The sequence below is a fragment of the Coenobita brevimanus genome, chromosome 14 (genome assembly GCF_032717465.1).
Source record: "Coenobita brevimanus isolate Jiangsu-jjx chromosome 14, ASM3271746v2, whole genome shotgun sequence".
Classification (NCBI taxonomy): domain Eukaryota; kingdom Metazoa; phylum Arthropoda; class Malacostraca; order Decapoda; family Coenobitidae; genus Coenobita; species Coenobita brevimanus.
Window position 1 is genome coordinate 47,305,331 of NC_136967.1, and position 17,713 is coordinate 47,323,043.

Below are 17,713 nucleotides of genomic sequence, written 5' to 3' on the forward strand. Positions count from 1 at the left end.
ACACGCTCGTGATCAAACATGCAGCATACTGTGCGTTAAAATTACACAAAGGATGATGAAATCATAGGCTATGTAACAATATATATACAGAGAGAGAGAGAGAGAGAGATGTATATCCATCCATCATCGAATCCTACATTGCCCCATGAGGAGCGTAGGAGCCCAGGGCTAGGCATTTGGTCCCGACATTTAAAATGAGTGACCAACCTCACTCATCCCTGAGTGGCAATACATGAGCAATCAACCCCAACCATCCCTTGGATATAAACCTTCACCGGCTCAATCCGATTGGAGCACAATAATTACCCACTAAACCACCAGGCGTCAATATTTGGTTATATGGTTACCATCCAGCATAGTAAATGGTTTCCTGGTGCACAGGAAACCATTTGGCTTGTCACTCAGTGTAGAGTCACCCACAGGCTGAAGGAAGTGGAAAGAATGAAGGAAAGAAAGACAGAAGAGGGAGTGTAAAGTCACCCGTAGGCAGAAGGACAAGGAAAGAATGAATGAAAGACAGAAGAGAATGGAAGAAAAGAAGGATGGAAAGGGCAGACACCCGAGAGCATCACTACATCGAGGGAGTGGATGGTTAGCGCCCCCACCTACTATATACATTTATATATATATATATATATATATATATATATATATATATATATATATATATATATATATATATATATATACACACACACACACACACACACACACACGAGTATACTGTAGCACCAGTCGAACAGGGCAGTACTCCCAAAGTGGATAGAAAGGCTGATGACAGGGAGTGCTGGAGCTCCCGTTTCATCAGCCCTCGGGACTTGTTCCCAACCATCCCCCTTTGCTGAACTTTTTCAATGTCTCAGTAACACAGAAAGTAGGCCAGCATGCTCTCCAATACAAGTTTCTCTATCAACACCAGACTACATGCTCAGTACACACTACACTTCCTTTTCCAAAATTCAAAAAAGTACTGTAATCATGACTTTGAATTACATAGCCTCGGAGTCCCCAGGGGGGGGACCATAGATGCCCCCACCTTCCGCCTCTCTCCGGATGACGACTCAAGATGCCTGGATCCACTGTCTGACTCACTTCTTCATTTCTGAAACATTCATGGCATTTCCTCCAACTTTCGCTCTGTTGAGCACCACCTCTCCTCTTCTAAACCTCACCTTCTTTTCCTAACTGAGACTCAGCAGTCTGAGGCAAGTATGTTGGAGCTCTCTCCAAGGAGGTCATGGATACAGGTAGGGTGCTGTACAAGCTGCTCTAGGTCATTAAAGATAGAAAAGACGAAGGCTTGTTCACCAGGTGGATCAGTGAAAGGAGAGGAGAGCCAAAGGTGGTGGTGAACATTGAAATCTCCTAGAATGGAGATTTAAGAGAAAGGAGAAATGGATAGAATGTGTTCCATCGTAGGGGTAAGACAGTCAAAGAATATTTGATAGTCAGTAGAATTAGAAGATAAATAAACAGCACATATATATTTAGTCAGAGAATGACAGGACAGCCAGAGAGTATTCAGAAGAGTCAAGGTCAGGAATATGAAAGCAAGATAGATCGTTGCATACGTATACACAACAGCCACCTTTGGCTTTGAAATGAGTATAGAGAAAGTAGGAGGATAAAGAGAAGGGTTTGCTGTCAATTGTCTCACACAGCTGAGTCTCGGTAAGGAAGAGAAGGTGAGGTTTAGAGGAGGAAAGGTGGTGTTCAACAGAGTGAAAGTTAGAGGAAAGGCTGCAAATGTTGCAGAAATGAAGAAGTGAGTCAGACAGTGGTTCCAGGCAGCTCATAGAGGCGGCACTGGGAGAGGGGCGGATGGTGGGGGCATTTATGTTCCCCCCCCCGGGGACTCCGAGGCATGGCCTAGGTGTGCCATTTTCCTTTTATTTATTTTTTTTATTTATTTATTTTTTTTTTTGAAAAGGAAGTGTAATGTGTACTGTGCATGTAGATTGGCGTTGACAGTATTGGAGAGTATGCTGGCCTACTTTCTGTGTTACTGAAACACTGAAGAAGTTCAGCAAAGGTGTGATGGTCATGAACTGGTACCAAGGGCTGATGAAACGGGAGCTCGAGCTCTATCTGTCATCAGCTTTCCATCCACCTTGGGAATACTGCCCTGCTCGACTGGTGCTACGGTCTACTCCTCATAGTGGAATAAGTGAGTGAATACCGTTTCCTTAGTTTTGTTTACTGTTTTGACCAGTGAAAACTCTTTATATCTCGTGTAAACAGTTATTTAGTGAGTAAAGTTTTGTTTTGTTTTTATTGCAGTTTAATGCCACCGGCCTACCTTTGTTTCGGCTAATATTTAACATTTTTTTCCCTTCATCTCATGGTAAGTTAGAATATTTTAGCAAGCAGATTCTGTGAAACATGAACCAAGTGGTCTGTAAACCGCAGCCAGCCAGAAGTTGCTCCCACCAGGAAGTTCACCATCCTTTTGATGTGTAGGGAGGGAGTTGGGGAACATATGTATAAGTGGGTAGAAGAGTTTTAAGATTAAATGCTGTCATTACATGTCTTATCATAACTTGCCATCCCTGCCTGGGAGATGTAATCATTCCTCAGGTGGATGGTTTAGGACTGGGGCAAGAAGCCCCATGAATGAATCCATCTCTCTCTCTTGTGCATGCTGTCTGGAGGGTGGAAGTGGTGGTGAGTGTTGAAGGGGGGAAAGGGAAACTGAGGGGGACCCCCGTGCATGAAATTGGCGGCTGTGTTTGGTGAAGCTGCAAGGGTGTTCCCGTGCATGGGGTTTGCTGTTGTATTGTTTTCCCAATGAACTTTGACTTGGTTATCATCTTGAGAGCTTTGAGGGTTGCAGAAGGGTGTAGTTTTGAAGCTGTCAGTTGTGGGACCGCAGTTTTGCTCTCAAATTGTGGTGGGCGTCCGCCTGCTGTGTCGGACTTTTGGGTTGGTTCATCTCCAGAATCAATCCATGGCGAATCGTTCGTCCCAGCTGGGCCTGGTGTGACCTAGCTTGGCCTAGTTCAGCCAAACCTAACAATTTGGACTGGCCTAACTAACCAGAGTGATTTTGGGACGAGTGACTTCTTGGTTGCTTACCAACCGAGAAGTCATTCGTCCCGGAATCATTCTGGTTAGTTGGGTTAGTTTGGGTTGTTGGGTTTGGCTGAACTAGGTTGGGTTGGGTCGCATTGGGCTTGGCTGGGACGAGTGATTTGTTGTGGATTGGTTCTGGAGATGAGTCAGCCTGGGGGTCCGATGTAGCAGGTGGGCGCCTGCCACAGTTTGAGAGTGGAACTGTGGTTTTGTGACTGATAGCTTCAAGATTGCACCTTTCTGCAACTTTTGGGGCTCTCAGGATGATGGCTGAGTTGGAGTTCGTTGAGAAGATGGTGCAGCAGTGGGTCTTGTGCATGGGAGCGCCCTTGTGGTTTCGCCGAGTGCAGTTGTTGGTTTCATGCACGGGGGCTCCTGCAATTTCTTTTTCTCTTTTTCTTTTTTTCGGTGTTCACCATTGTTTCCATTTTCCGGACGGCGTGCACAGAGAGAGAGCAACGTTGGGTCTGGTTAATACTTGGATGGGTGACCACCTGGGAACAACAGATGCTGTTGGCATAATGTTCTCCCTACGTGTCAAGTGGGGTTAGTGGAGGATTAGTGCCCCTCCCTGTAAAACAATTAACTCTAAGCCCTTGGCCACCCTGTTTGGGATACATGGCGTCTGGCAATGACTGAATGAAATGAGATTCCCACCTCGCTTCACTTGAATGTTTTAGCAGGCAGATTCCCACCTTGCTTCACTTGAATGTTTCAGCAGGTCGATCCCTTCCTTGATTCACCAGAATGTTTTTGCTTCACGTTGGAAAGCGACCATGTTTGTGTAGGTACCTGGCGCCAAACGACGACTTGGCTGAAATCTCGAGTCTTACAGAATTGAATGTAACACACATCATCGTCTTGGACATGTTCGCGCGCATCCGGCAATATATATATATATATATATATATATATATATATATATATATATATATATATATATATATATATATTATATATGACCACATAAAGTCACGTGGTGTTGAGATAAAATGGCCAGAAGATGAACAGCTGGTGGCGCGAGCAACCCACCACCCGCGGTGGGTGAGAGTACCCACTCTGTCTGTCTGTCTGTCTGTCTATCAAATTACGATAAATTACCTTTACCTTACGCACTGCCTACAAAGCATTCATTATTATACAGTTTAGGCCTACTCGTAACTCTCTCTCTCTCTCTCTCTCTCGTGTGTGTGTGTGTGTGTGCAGATCCCACAGCACCTGGTGTGGGGTTGGTGGCGTCACGGGAGGAAAATTACTGCTTGCTCCATGGTGTCCGCGCGCGTGTGCGTATTCTTAGCGTATGAGGCAGTGCGTGGGTGGTATCGACAGTTGCCACCTGCCCCTATTTCCCATACAAATTTCAGCCACCTACTCCTCGTGGCTCGGTTTTGGTACACCTCTGAAAATCGCGCTCATTTGAGGCCTATCGCTTTTGACTCTGGTAATTCCCAAATGAGGCCTACGCTCTCAACGGGTTAATATTCTAGCGGGGAGATTCTCCCCGTGCTTCACTTGAATGATTTAGTAGGTAGATTCCGCCCTTGCTTCACTTGGACTTTCTTGCAAGTAGAATTCCCCCTCCCCTTGCTTCATTTTAATATTTTAGCGGGTCGATTCCGTCCTTGCTTCACTGGAAAACAGTTTGTATCTCAACAATTAATTCGCCTTTTCTGCAAGATAACTCCTTATTTTGTTTTAAAAGGTCTACCATACATGAAATTATTTTTGTTTGCAGAAAAAAAATAAGTTACAGGTAACTTTTTCTTCTTCGTTGGCGGAGGTACTAAAAGTATACAGGTTAACAAGGAAAATATCTACCTAACTTTACGTACACCAGAGTATAGTTCCGCCTTTTACACCTGCCTGCCAGTTCAGACCTTTATTCGTGAGACAACCACTAGTGAAGCAGTAGCCAGACACTCAAATGTCTGGTACAGCTGTGTGGGAGGGGAGAGGTTAAGGGAGGAGGAATGCTGGGGAAGCAGATAGTTCCTACCCCTCCCTCTTCCATCCCCATCCTTCTCACACAGTTACTAGCTACATGAATGTTAGCTACTGATTCGCCACCACTTGTCTCCTATCTACTATTCCGAAGAGGTGAGCGAGTGTATAACGCGGAAATTTCCTCGGGTGTACATTCATAAGAGAATATCATATTGATATATGTTACAGTGATGAGTAATATAATTATATAACAGCTGGTTAAACAGGAATCACAATAGCATCGCTAAAGTACATGGTCTCGTAATGAATAAAAATAATGTTCACATAATTAGTTTGTGTCCACACGTCTTCACATACATCAACACTGTATAATAAGGGTGGAGTGTGCTCTGGTTCGTTCCTTTTATCAATATCGGACTCAATTTTTCCACGTTCAGTGTCAGGTTGTAGGGTCTCCCCACTTTCACAATGAGCCAGTTTCACCGTTTTCTTTGCTCCATGTTGTATCCTAATCTCAGGGAGTCTCTTTTCCATACGTTTAACAGAGCAATGAACTAAAACTACTATGAGCAAAAATCTGAGCAGAGTAAATACAACAGGAGGATATATAACATGGAAGGCTCAAAAGTGATGAAGGAAGTGAGAGATCTGGACTGGAGTATGAGTATTTTTACAAGGAACAGCTTTGATGGAGAAAGTGTTATAGGAAAACACAGGACAGGACGAAGGTTGGATAAGCGAACACGAATGTAATAGATCTAGCGCAAGATATGGTCATGAGACGAAAGAAAGAATTGAGAGTACTGTATAAGAATGCAGAATAAAGAGTGTCATTCTAGGTAGACGTAAAGGAATTAGTTGGAAGAGATGAAAATGACTGCAGAACGAACAGGAGCGTAATAGTCGTGGACAAGGGGGTAGATTCTAGTACAGGATAGGACAAACTTGAGAAAATGAAATAGAATTAAGATTAAAGTTAGAGCGAACCCATTATGTGAAGATCTAACATTGGGACAAGGTCTATGATAACGTGACAGTTGATAAATTCTCTACTTGCAACATGAATTGATGGAAAGTGATCTATATATGTAAAAGAGCCGCGATGTTTGTTTCTTTGGTTGTTTGTTTGTTTGTCCCCTAATCATGCCCAAACCAAGGGCCAGAGACACTGAGACCCATATATATTCTGAATGAAGGTGACCCAAGGATGGTTTTAAGGGGAGACAAATTCAGATCTGAGTCATTTGAGGTCACCACTAGAGTGTTTGCCTATTTGACACGGGCAACGTCCGGTACCCCTGCATCCCCGTTTTTGGCATGAAGACTCACATGACCTCTAGTTCGGACACAGGCTATGTGAGGTTGACTCCGAGGCCATTTGAGGTCACCGGCTGGAGGTCATTTGAAGTCACCAGTAATAGTAAACATGTGCGCACAAATACTGTGCGTTTGTCTGCGAGAGCTGAAATTGAAATTTCCTGGACCTCTTAGCATCCCTCTTCAAAGGCATAAGAGGTGTATATGGTCTTTCTGGAGTAGAAAGATTGAACTAGAACAAATAGCATTAGAGCGTTCACCTTTCTGGCCCGCGCAACACTTGGTACCCCTGCTAGTATACATTATTTCTATAATAACATTAATCATATTATTTAATTAAGACATTCAAAACTTTGTACAACTGCATGCATATTTCATTCATATATGTAACAATACTACCTGTAACAAAGACGTAAATATATTATGTAATAATACTAACTAGTAACAGAGATGTCCAGATATATGTAATAATCCAACCTAGTAACTGGGATGTAATATTACTGTATATGAAATAATCTAACTAGATAACGAGATGTATTAATATATGGAATAATATTACTTAGTCACAGGGATGTAATAATATATGGAATAATACTACATATCGTCCAGGGAAGAACCCTGGACAGCTAGTGATAATCAAGTTTGTTTGCTGTCTCTACAACGTTGTACATATAAAAGGAATCCGGGTTAATGTTCTAATCAGCCAAGTGGCAACGACAGATGAAGACACAAGTAACGTGGGGCGAGTTGCTGAGTGAAGTTTTTGTCTGTACTCTTAGACGTGCTGAGCAGGTGGTGATGAAGGGGTAACAAGGGCAGCGAGAGAACGAGGAGGAGGAGAAGAGAGGAAGAAGAAAAAAAAAGAGGAGTAGAAGATGCATCATTTTCCTGGTTTTCCTCCCACTCGTAATACCTGGGAGTTCCCCTAAGATCGTCTGCATGAGCCCACTTACTCTCAGGTGATAATGTTGTTAATCTCAAATGTGTTACCGTTACGAGTTATCATGCGGTGTGGGGCCTGTAAAATTATCATTTAATTAAGAACTGCGTATATATGAACGAGCGAATGCTAAGTCCCCTTCGTCAATACTGATAGGTGATGCAGACCTTTGCTGGTGTTGTATCATACTCACTTTAGATTAGGCCAGATTTGCCTCTACATACTGATGTATTTTCTGGAAGTCAGTCATTTTCACTTTAACATAATCATCCAAATTATAGAGTGGACTAGGTTTCAACAGTGGAAATTAATAGGGCTTTATTTTTTCTCATATCCATATAAGACAGAGATTGAGTCTGACGTATGGATTAACTGATAGAACTATTGACTGAGGCTGCAACTTGAGGTATCCACTCATCCCAGCAGGTGCTTCGAGAGCCTCAAGCACTCCAGCCCCTTACGATTTTGCTTTTCAACAAAGCCATTGGAAGCCGGATGGTTGGGAATGACATTGCATTTACTGATGTTATACTGCTTACAAATCTCAACAAGAAGACTATTGTTAAACTCTGAGTCATAATCGGTAATAACAGTGGAGGGCGTAGTGAATGGGCAAATAATGTGATCAATGAAGGCACTTACTATACTCTTAGCAGGCTTGTCTTGGAGAGCCACGAGAACACAGTAACGTGAGAAATGGTCAACTGCCACGAACAAATATTCTGCACTGGATTCCGTAAGATGTAATTTAGTGTGATCAATAAAAACGGTTTCCCATGGACGTGATGGAACTGGATATTGCAAAATTGGAGTAGGTAATCCGGCTGACCCTTCATGACGATTACAGGGATCACAGTAATCACAGTGAACATTGATGTACTTATGCATAGTAGGCCTATAAAATTAAGAAGTGCTTGTCTAAAACACCGAACCTTTCTCGGATGGAATGCATGAGGTGTGTTCTGGACTGATGTGGAGTATTGCAGGTATTAAATCAGTGGGAACAACAAGTTGATGTTCCTCTCTATTCATTATGTCCCTGCCGATAAGGGATGTCATACTATACAAAATATTGTCTAACATAAGATCATCTACTGACACTGGCAGCAGAGGGGAGGTTGAAGCGCCTGCCAATTCTAGGAAATATATAACCTTAGACAACAGAGGGTCTGTGTGCTGACAGTTATAAACAACATCTGAGGTTAGTGTGATGTAAAGAACTTCATTTGGTTGACATGATGAGATTGCCGTGGTTTCGTAACGTGAAAGAGCATCTGCAACTACATTTGATTTACCAGGCACGTACTCAAAGGTTGGGTTGAAGTCTTGGATTATAGCTGACCATCGTGCTAGGCGACCGGTAACACTTCCTGCTTTGAATAAATTTCAAAGTGGGAGATGGTCTGTTCGGATATGCACTGTGCACTGCATATCCGTCTCTAAAATGTTTGAGAGACCAAGCAACTGCTAAAGCCTTCCAATCAGTAACACTGGAGCTACCTTCTACGGCATTAAGGGCACGACTAGCATATGCTATTACACCTTTCCTCTTTGCCTGATCAATTTGCATCAACACCGAACCAATTCCCACTCCAGATGCACCTGTACAAAGAAGAAAAGGTTTCTTATAATCAGGGAATGCCAGGACTGGGACAATAATAAATGCTCTCTTCATTGTTTCAAAAGCATGAGACTGATCATAAGTCCAAACAAAATGTTCAACTTTCTTAAGTAATTTATTCAGAGGAGCGGCAATTTGTGCATAACTTTGAATAAATTGTTGATAGTAGCCACTCAGTCCAAGGAAACTCCTTACATCATCAGTACTGGTATGTTCTTGGAAGTTAGAAACTGCCTTAACTTTTTCATCTGTGGTATGAATTCCTTTAGAATCAACCACATGTCCGAGGAACTTATTTCTCTTACGTGGAAAGTTGCATTTGCTGAGCCTAACTGCTAGACCTGCCATTTGGAGGCGATCAAAAACTTGCTGTAGCTTGGCAAAATGTTCTGGGATTGAGTAACTCACTACAATGATGTCATCTAGATAAGCAAAAAAGGGAATGGCTGATCGTACCACTGAATCCAGAATGGTTAAGTCTCATGAATACTGATGGAGCATTTCTAAGACCAAAGTGAAGCCTCTTTAAATGATGGTGTCCATAAAGGGTACTGAATGCAGTAATAGGGAGAGTCGACTCCTCCATTTCTGCTTGCCAGTTGCCACCGAGTAAGTCAAGTGAGGTGAAAACAATGTTATTATTGCTAAGTGGCTGCAGTAAATCTATTAAGCTTGGTAATGTGAATTGATGGGTACAGTGTCAGAGTTTACTTTACAATAGTCAACTAGGGGTCTAAATTCATCTCCTTTCATGGGTACTAGGAAAAGCGGACTATTCCACAGACTGACGGAGTGTTCAATGATGTCCTGATTTAATGTATCCTGTACTATCTAGACTGTTTCTTTTCGTAAGTTATTGGGTAATCTATATGCCGGGAGATAAATTGTTTGAGTACCGAGAATTATTTCAGTGTTATACTTGATCATGCCTCTCTTCCCCATAGGTTCACCAGGTAATGCCACAACATCTCTATAGGTCTGCAAAAGATTTATAAACTTTCCATTGCATTGAGGGAAATCGTCCAGATCTACGTGAAAGTTGAGATCAGCTGAAGGAGTCATAGCGGATTCCGTAGTGTCTCCAGTGGTATACAATTATACTAGGTAAAATATCGTCATCATCCTTAGTCGTTACGGAGAATAATTGTATATCTTGGCACACCTTCATGGCCGATGGGTACACCAGGAAACCGTCAATATCTGTACTACTTTTAAGTGGAGCATTTATTACATTTAATAAGTACTGATAAACAATTTATTCTCCAACACAGTGCACAGTGCTGACTATTCGCTTAACAAGTCTCAGGTAATGTTAATGCATTCACACCTTTTGCACCTACAGCACGGATAGAGACTTTCGGGAATTTGTGCTGCAAAAAAAAATGTGCACCATTTTATCAATGCTCATTTAATCTGTGTGTGTTGCATGTCACTCAGAAGAAATGAGGTTGTTAAATGAGACATAGATGAGTCGACCATTTTGTCACTGTTAGAGGTTGTGTCATGGGATACTGAGTAAATGACCTTCATTGCTGTCTGCTGGTGGTGGTATAGTTAAGGTAGACTGTGTGATCGAATTTACCTGTGAAAGGATAGTGTGTGGGCAATTGATGCCTGATAAATTAAGTCCTTGTACTTTACTCGTAATATTGTACTACCACAGGCAGGTATCAATTCAACAGAATGTTAAGCCATGGTGTCTATACCAGTCAAAATATCTGCAGGGTACGAGAGTTTGTTTGTAACATAAAACTTGGCTGTGAAGGGTTTTATTAACCCTCCGACTCCCATTGACGTATATATACGTCCATACGTTTGTCACTGCGAGTCCCGTTGACATATATATACGTGCAGCAATTGCAAGGTCCCCAATTTGCACAATTTTCATATTTTGCGTGTGATTTTTGGTACGTATACCGGGGACACCTTCCTCTGCAAGATGCCAGGCAGGGTCAGTGCCTTATCCCACAAGACCTCCCCCCCCCGCACGCCACTGTCTCGGTAATTCACCTGTTACCAGTGATCTGGCCAGTAAAGACATGTCGTGCCACAGTACGAAAATCAAGGCCAGAGTGATTCCCCAATCAATGACAATGTGGAGGACAAAGTTTATGTAGCATTAGAGGAAGAAACAGTCATAAATGATGATCAGGTAATGTCGCCAAAAAAGGTCAGGTGTGTTGATGTGTTTGGTGAGTGAAACAATGCTTATATTGCCTATATTACTGTGTGAAAACCAATATACTCTCATAATACATATAAATTCATACCAAATAGATAAATAAATACCGTTTATGAGTGGTGTGGAATAGTTACCCTCCCAAAGAACTCGTTTTCTTTGGAGCCAGCCTGATAGAAAACATAGTAAGGCAGTGGTTCTCAGCTGGTGGTCCATGGACCACTGATGGTCCATGGTGACTTTTTGGGTGGTCCACAGGACGTTCACTCTATTTGGTAATAAACTGGAGATTGGTGCGTATATTTTTAAATTTACTGAAAATTCAGTACGAAAAATTTTATCAAAATAAATAATTGGGCATTCATTTTATTGTATTATTCCTATTGATTATTCCAGTATGATTGGTACTTACCCAACTTTGTCAACACATGCAGTCAGATGTCTTCTGCCATTTGCATCAACTTCCATGTGTGAGAGCAGATTATCATGTTGCACATTAAGTCCAGACAGAGGAATCGGCTTGCAATGGAAAGCGATATTCATTGTGCATTCTTAAGTATCACTCCTGACATTGAAAAGCTTGTCAGTGAGAAGAGAATCCAAAAGTCTGGTTGCAAAGAAAAATGTTAGTTGTAAACTCCTACATAATTTCAAAATTCTGTTTGTTAGAAATAAATTTCACAGCAAAATGATAGAGAAGTATTCATGTATTTCCTGGGAATTATGTTTGGAAGAAATACATTTCAGACCAAAATGTCAGCTGTCTACTATTATATATAATTTCTCGAATTTCTGCTTGTAAGAAATATATTTCTAACCAAAATGTTTGTTGCCTATGCTTTATTTATCATTACTCAAAAATGAAATGGTCCAGGATTCTTTTTTTAAATTGGGCTGGTGGTCCATGGCCTGAAACAAATTGAGAACCACTGCAGTAAGGTAAGGGGCACTTCTACCTGTATTCAGTATTTTAAACCTCAGGTGAGCGATTTCTCTATGAATTTTCGATGTTTCTCACCAAAAGCAGAGGGTGGAGCCCCAAAACTTTTTTTTCCAAAACTGGTCGGGACTGGGGGGGGGGGTCAGTGGTGGAAAATCGGTCGAGACGGGGCGGGTTAATTCATCGAGATGTTATTCAAGAGTTGCGTTGCCCTTCATATAAAATTCTGAGCCGCCAACACCACTAGTGTCAGGCAACTCAAGGATCCAAACCCGTTCGATTCTTCCTTTAATACTGTTTAGGGAAGACTCTGAAATTAAGTTCACCATAGAACCAGAGCCCATGAAAATAATGTAGGGACTCCTTCACCCTAAGCAAGCCATAGGGCCAACTTGGTGAATGTGTTGTTATGGAGACTGTTGGTTCTGGCGCTAGTTTTCCCATGACTGTGTATTGGTTAGGACACGGCAGTCACTAGTGGAATGTTAATGGCTTTTATGATAAGTACAGTGCTTAGTCCTGAATGATCATGAACATCATCTACTATCATGCCTGTGTCCTTGCTAACCTCCAGTTGTTTATAGTGCCAACAAACCATCTTCGTTCTGCTTGCGAAGATCTGGGTCTGTTATGAAAGAAACTGCTTTGTGACGCAGAACTTACACTTGACATGGCAAGTGAATGTGGTGTGACATTTTGTCTGCTAGGTGAGTGTGAGACGTATCAGTGACCTTGTGTATGCACAGACTGTGGTGTTGAGCTAGTGACTGGGTGAACCGCACGTACTGTTTGAGAGGGTGTAATACCGATTTCTTTTCTATCTGTACAGCTAACATGGTTATGTCATCTTTTAGAGAAAACCGAATCTCATGTACTGCAACTAATTCAGCCTTATTAACATGATTTAACCCCACCATGGCAAAAGGCCCGGAATTTTCTGTGTACACCAGGCCGAGGTCGGGGCCATTTTTTGAAGTTTCGAAAACTGATTTTTTTTTTCTCACCATATTAAAGAGAAAGTTCAGATGCAAATCCCAGCTTCCTAGATGCATTCTGTGGCTTGCAATGGAGCATGAAAGTTGCAGAAATATCGGCAACCGATATCTGCCGCCCAGGGGCGTTGCCGCAGTGCAACTAGGCAGGTTTTGTTATTTTTTTTTTACCTCCCACAACAGTGCAAATGGTGCTGAAATGTTGCGCATATATGAGATATGATGATATCGAATGATTTCAGTGCATAATCTGTTAGGAATAGCTGGAAGAAACATTATTATAAATACTTTTTCACCTTTTTTATATAAAATATGTTTATGGTAGTTTCAAGTTATTTTTTAAGTTATCGTTGTGCTCATGCTTGGAAAAGGGAGCGAAAGGGTTGAATTTTCAGTCCTAAATGAGGAAATTGCACGTCCTCCAAGGCTAGACTCTGCCACGGGAGAACAAAGTGGAGGGTCAGATCCGATTACCAATACGGAAGTTGAGTCGCAACTTCGAGCTCCCACACCACGAGCATGGCTAAAAACAGAATCGTAATGCAGTTTCAGAACTAAGAGTAATACAGAGACAAAGCAGAAATTAATACGTTTACAGACGAGGGAAAACGTATTTCTTCCTTAATAACATGTTCATCTATCATTTTACCTTGTTATTTTCGCAATATATATTGCTGCCTTGTAAACAGGGTGGTTGTGTGTGTTTTGCAATGGCGGAAAAAGATTGTATTTTCTGTCTGGATCGAGATAATGGGTGTAACTATGTGCTTTAAGGCATGGCCACGAGCGAAAAATCATACATCCAATCATCACGATAGCAGGTGGTGAACTGACAGATATGAGAGGGTGAAGTCAAGGTCAGTCTCATGTCCCAGATTTTCGTTCACTTCCCGAAAGTCTTCACAGTTCTCTACAAGTTGCACTGCATCTAATGATCCAAACCATTACAGCAAACCTGAGCAAATAGGTAAAGATACCAAGACAAAAATGTATTTTTCACTTATTGTCATTTCTTTTTTGTTTGTGCCTGTATTACTTCATAACTGTAAACAGGTGATTGTGTGTGTTTTGCAAGAGAGGACAAAGATATGTTCTGCCTGGGTCGAGATAATGGGTGTAGTTGTCTTGTTTAGGCATGGCCAGGAGCGAAAAAATCGAAAATCCACTCATCACAGCAGCAGGCTCTGAACTGTTTGATGGGGTGTATGGGAGTGTAGTGTAGGTCAGTGTGAAGACGTTCAGAACGTTGGTTCACTTCCCCAAAATTTTTGCAGTTTTTTATAGGCTGCGCTCAAACGACGCCTGCGGCCATTTATTGGCTAAACGTCATTCGATGCCAGTGGCCATGGAGGGGTTGCAAATCTGAGATAACCAAATACTGTTGCTACATTCTTTAGTGGTAGGGTAAAGATTCCCTTCTCATCAATTTCCCCCCACGAACTGCTTCCTAATGCCTCTAAAATTTCTGCTTCAGTAGCTCCTGACACCGCTGTGGCTTCTAACAGTATACTTTCTTGTGAAAGGATGAATTTATCCTGCCTCATGCTTTGCAATAATCTGTAAAAGCTCAGCAAGTATCCTGCCATCATGTGGTTATAAAAAAAAAAAAAATCTGTGAATTTATAGCAGCATTCATCAAAGGAAGTAAACTTACAAAAAAATCTACAACGAACTAGTGACGCTACACATTAGTAAACATCATCTAATCGGCTCTGAAGACATGTGATTTAAGCACTGTCTGTTGTAAGCCTTTTGTTTGTAACGAAGCTGGACATCACTAATGTACTCATACACTCAACCTGCAAGGTTCATTCCAGTGGATTTGGGACGAGATGCATCTTCCAAAATAATTGTTCTGGGGGCAGGAGGTCTTCCCATTTTTAAAAAACTAGAAGTAGAAGATAATTGAGAAATTATTTGGGTATCAGCGATATGATACTCAGCTGATTGAAGTGTTTCTTGCGAATAAATCTTTCCATTTCTCAGACAGGTAAGACTGCTATAGTCTCTTTGATTGACCTGTGCAGCTGAGATACATGGGCCGAGGAGGGTGTGTTTGATTTGTGGCTGCTGATTGACTGCCAATGATGTAAATCTACAGCTCTTCTTATTTTAGCACATACTGTATATCTATATTTTTTAATTGCTTGCACTATAGGCAGCCAGTTTAAATATGGAATAAGTTCCGAAGCTAAAGAGGTCAAGCTTAGCTTGAAAAGTGTACCGTTACCAAAGAAAATTTGAGTTGATTACAAAGTTTCATAAAACAATGAGTGACGTTTGAAGTAAATTATCCACCCAAGGTGTACACCTACGTCCACATGTTGCACTATAATATCCACCCACAGTGTACACCTACGTCTGCATGTTTCACAGCAATACATGTCTGCATTTACTTCAGTGACATCATAGGCAGCCAATCACCAGCCGCGAATCAAACACTCTACTTGTTGCATACATCTCAGCTGCACAGGACAATCAAATAGACTATAGTATGTTTTATATCATCTCCGTAAGTATGTGTATCATCCTCAGATGAGTTAGGTTTCTTAAAGTAATGAAATGTCATTAGAACTAAATTGGGGAGAAAAAGAACAAAGGAAAATAAACTATTATGTACAGTAAAAACTAACAAAGGAGGGTTTATAACCAACAAGATAGATAGATAGATTGATTGATATATATATATATATATATATATATATAGAGAGAGAGAGAGAGATATATATATATATATATATATATATATATATATATATATATATATAGATGTATATATATGTGTATATATATAAATATATATATAATTAAAGAAACTGATCGGTTTGCCAGTCATTAACCCATTGGATCCCAGGGGTGGTGGGCGAGGCATTGCGCTGGGAGGGTACTAAGCGTACTGCCCTCCACCTATCGGTTCATAGTCGCGAAGCTCATAGGTCCCTACCCGGGGGTTCCCTACTTTATAGACTTGAAAAATCCCAGTTCTGTCCAATACTCTGGACACTGGGCTCCAATGGGATATATATATATATATATATATATATATATATATATATATATATAGATAGATAGATAGATAGATAGATAGATAGATAGATAGATAGATATAGATAGATAGATAGATAGATAGATATAGATATAATAAATACTAGTGGAAAAATTATGAATTTTTCTGAAAACGAGCATTTTTATGTTTGAAGATCGCTGAAACTCATTTAGAGATCAAAGTGCATTTGTATTTTGCTAAATCTATATACACACATTGCCTCAGTAATATATGTGACCACCCTTTGCTGAAAAAAGTTTCTTGACACGTCATGACATTCCACAAATGTAGGATTGACACAGTTCCTTGATTTTTGCTGAATGGAACCAAACATGTATAAGTCGCTGTATGAGTTCAGTTTTGTCTGTTATTTGTACTTTGTGAGTTTCATCTTTCAGTTCATCCCATAATATTCCTCTCAGGTGATATTCCAGCCCATGGTAGCAATTGAACACCATTTTGCTTGCATCATGGCTTGACTTTCTTGCTGTATGGCATGGGGCAGACTCCTGTTGGAAAATCTATGGTCTTTCTCCATATCATTTCCATGTTTGAGGTATGAGGTGAGTTCTAATTCCTTGATGTACAGACGTCGGAATAAGTTCGTTTCCATTTCTGTGGACTAAGGCGTTTGTAACACTGCTCGATGGAGAGCTACCCCCCTCCTCCTCCCTTCCTCATTGTCCCACACTCCCACCCAACCCCCCCACTTTTCTCTCCGACCCCATAACCCCACCCGGTACCTTCCATGCTCACAGCCAGCTAGGGGTTGCTGTACTTCAAGCACCACTCTAATTACGTGTAGTCCGAACAACTAATAAAGAAATAGCACAGTATATACATAAACCAAGTCAGGAAAAACTTACTGCGCTGAGAGAGAGAGAGAGAGAGAGAGAGAGAGAGAGAGAGAGAGAGAGAGAGAGAGAGAGAGAGAGAGAGTTAAAAGACAGGGGGCGACAGGCGGAGAGGGAGAGTGAGTGGAATAATGAGAAATGAGGGTGCAGTTACGGAGAAAATAAAAAGAGGAGAGGCAAGGAGAGAACAACGAGAGTCAAGAAACAGAGAGTGAGAAGAAGAGACAGTGAGAGGTGAAATGAGATACAAGCAGTGTGAAAGGGAAAGAGAAAAGGGTGATGTGAATCGGAAGGCTGGGATACAGGAAGGAGAGACAAACGAGGAGACAGGTGAGAGAAAATGGGAATGGAGCAAACATAGAAATAGGGATAACAAAAGGAGAAAGTGGGAAAGAAAGCTACGGAATGGAACACTGAGAACGATATGAGAAAAATTAGAAAAGAAGACAAGGTAACGGGGAGGAGAAAGACAGTGTATTATTATGGCAAGGACGCAGGGAAAGAACTAAGCAGGATAAGACGAAAGCACTGAGGCTGAGTAGAACGAATGACATTCAAATGAAAAGGGAGGGAGAGAGATAGAGAAATTAGAGAAATCTACAGAGAGAAAGTAGAGATTACTGGTGGGAAGAAAACAGGTTAATTATTAGGGCAAGAAAGGGGAGGGGGATGTTAAGAAGGGAAGACAAGGGGAGGGAGAGGGAGGGAGGAAGGGAGGGAAAGACAGTGGGAAGAGCGGAATGAAAGAAGAGATTTCGGGTGACAGGGAGAGACGGAGAGAGGAGAGAGAAAAAAGAGCATGCACTTA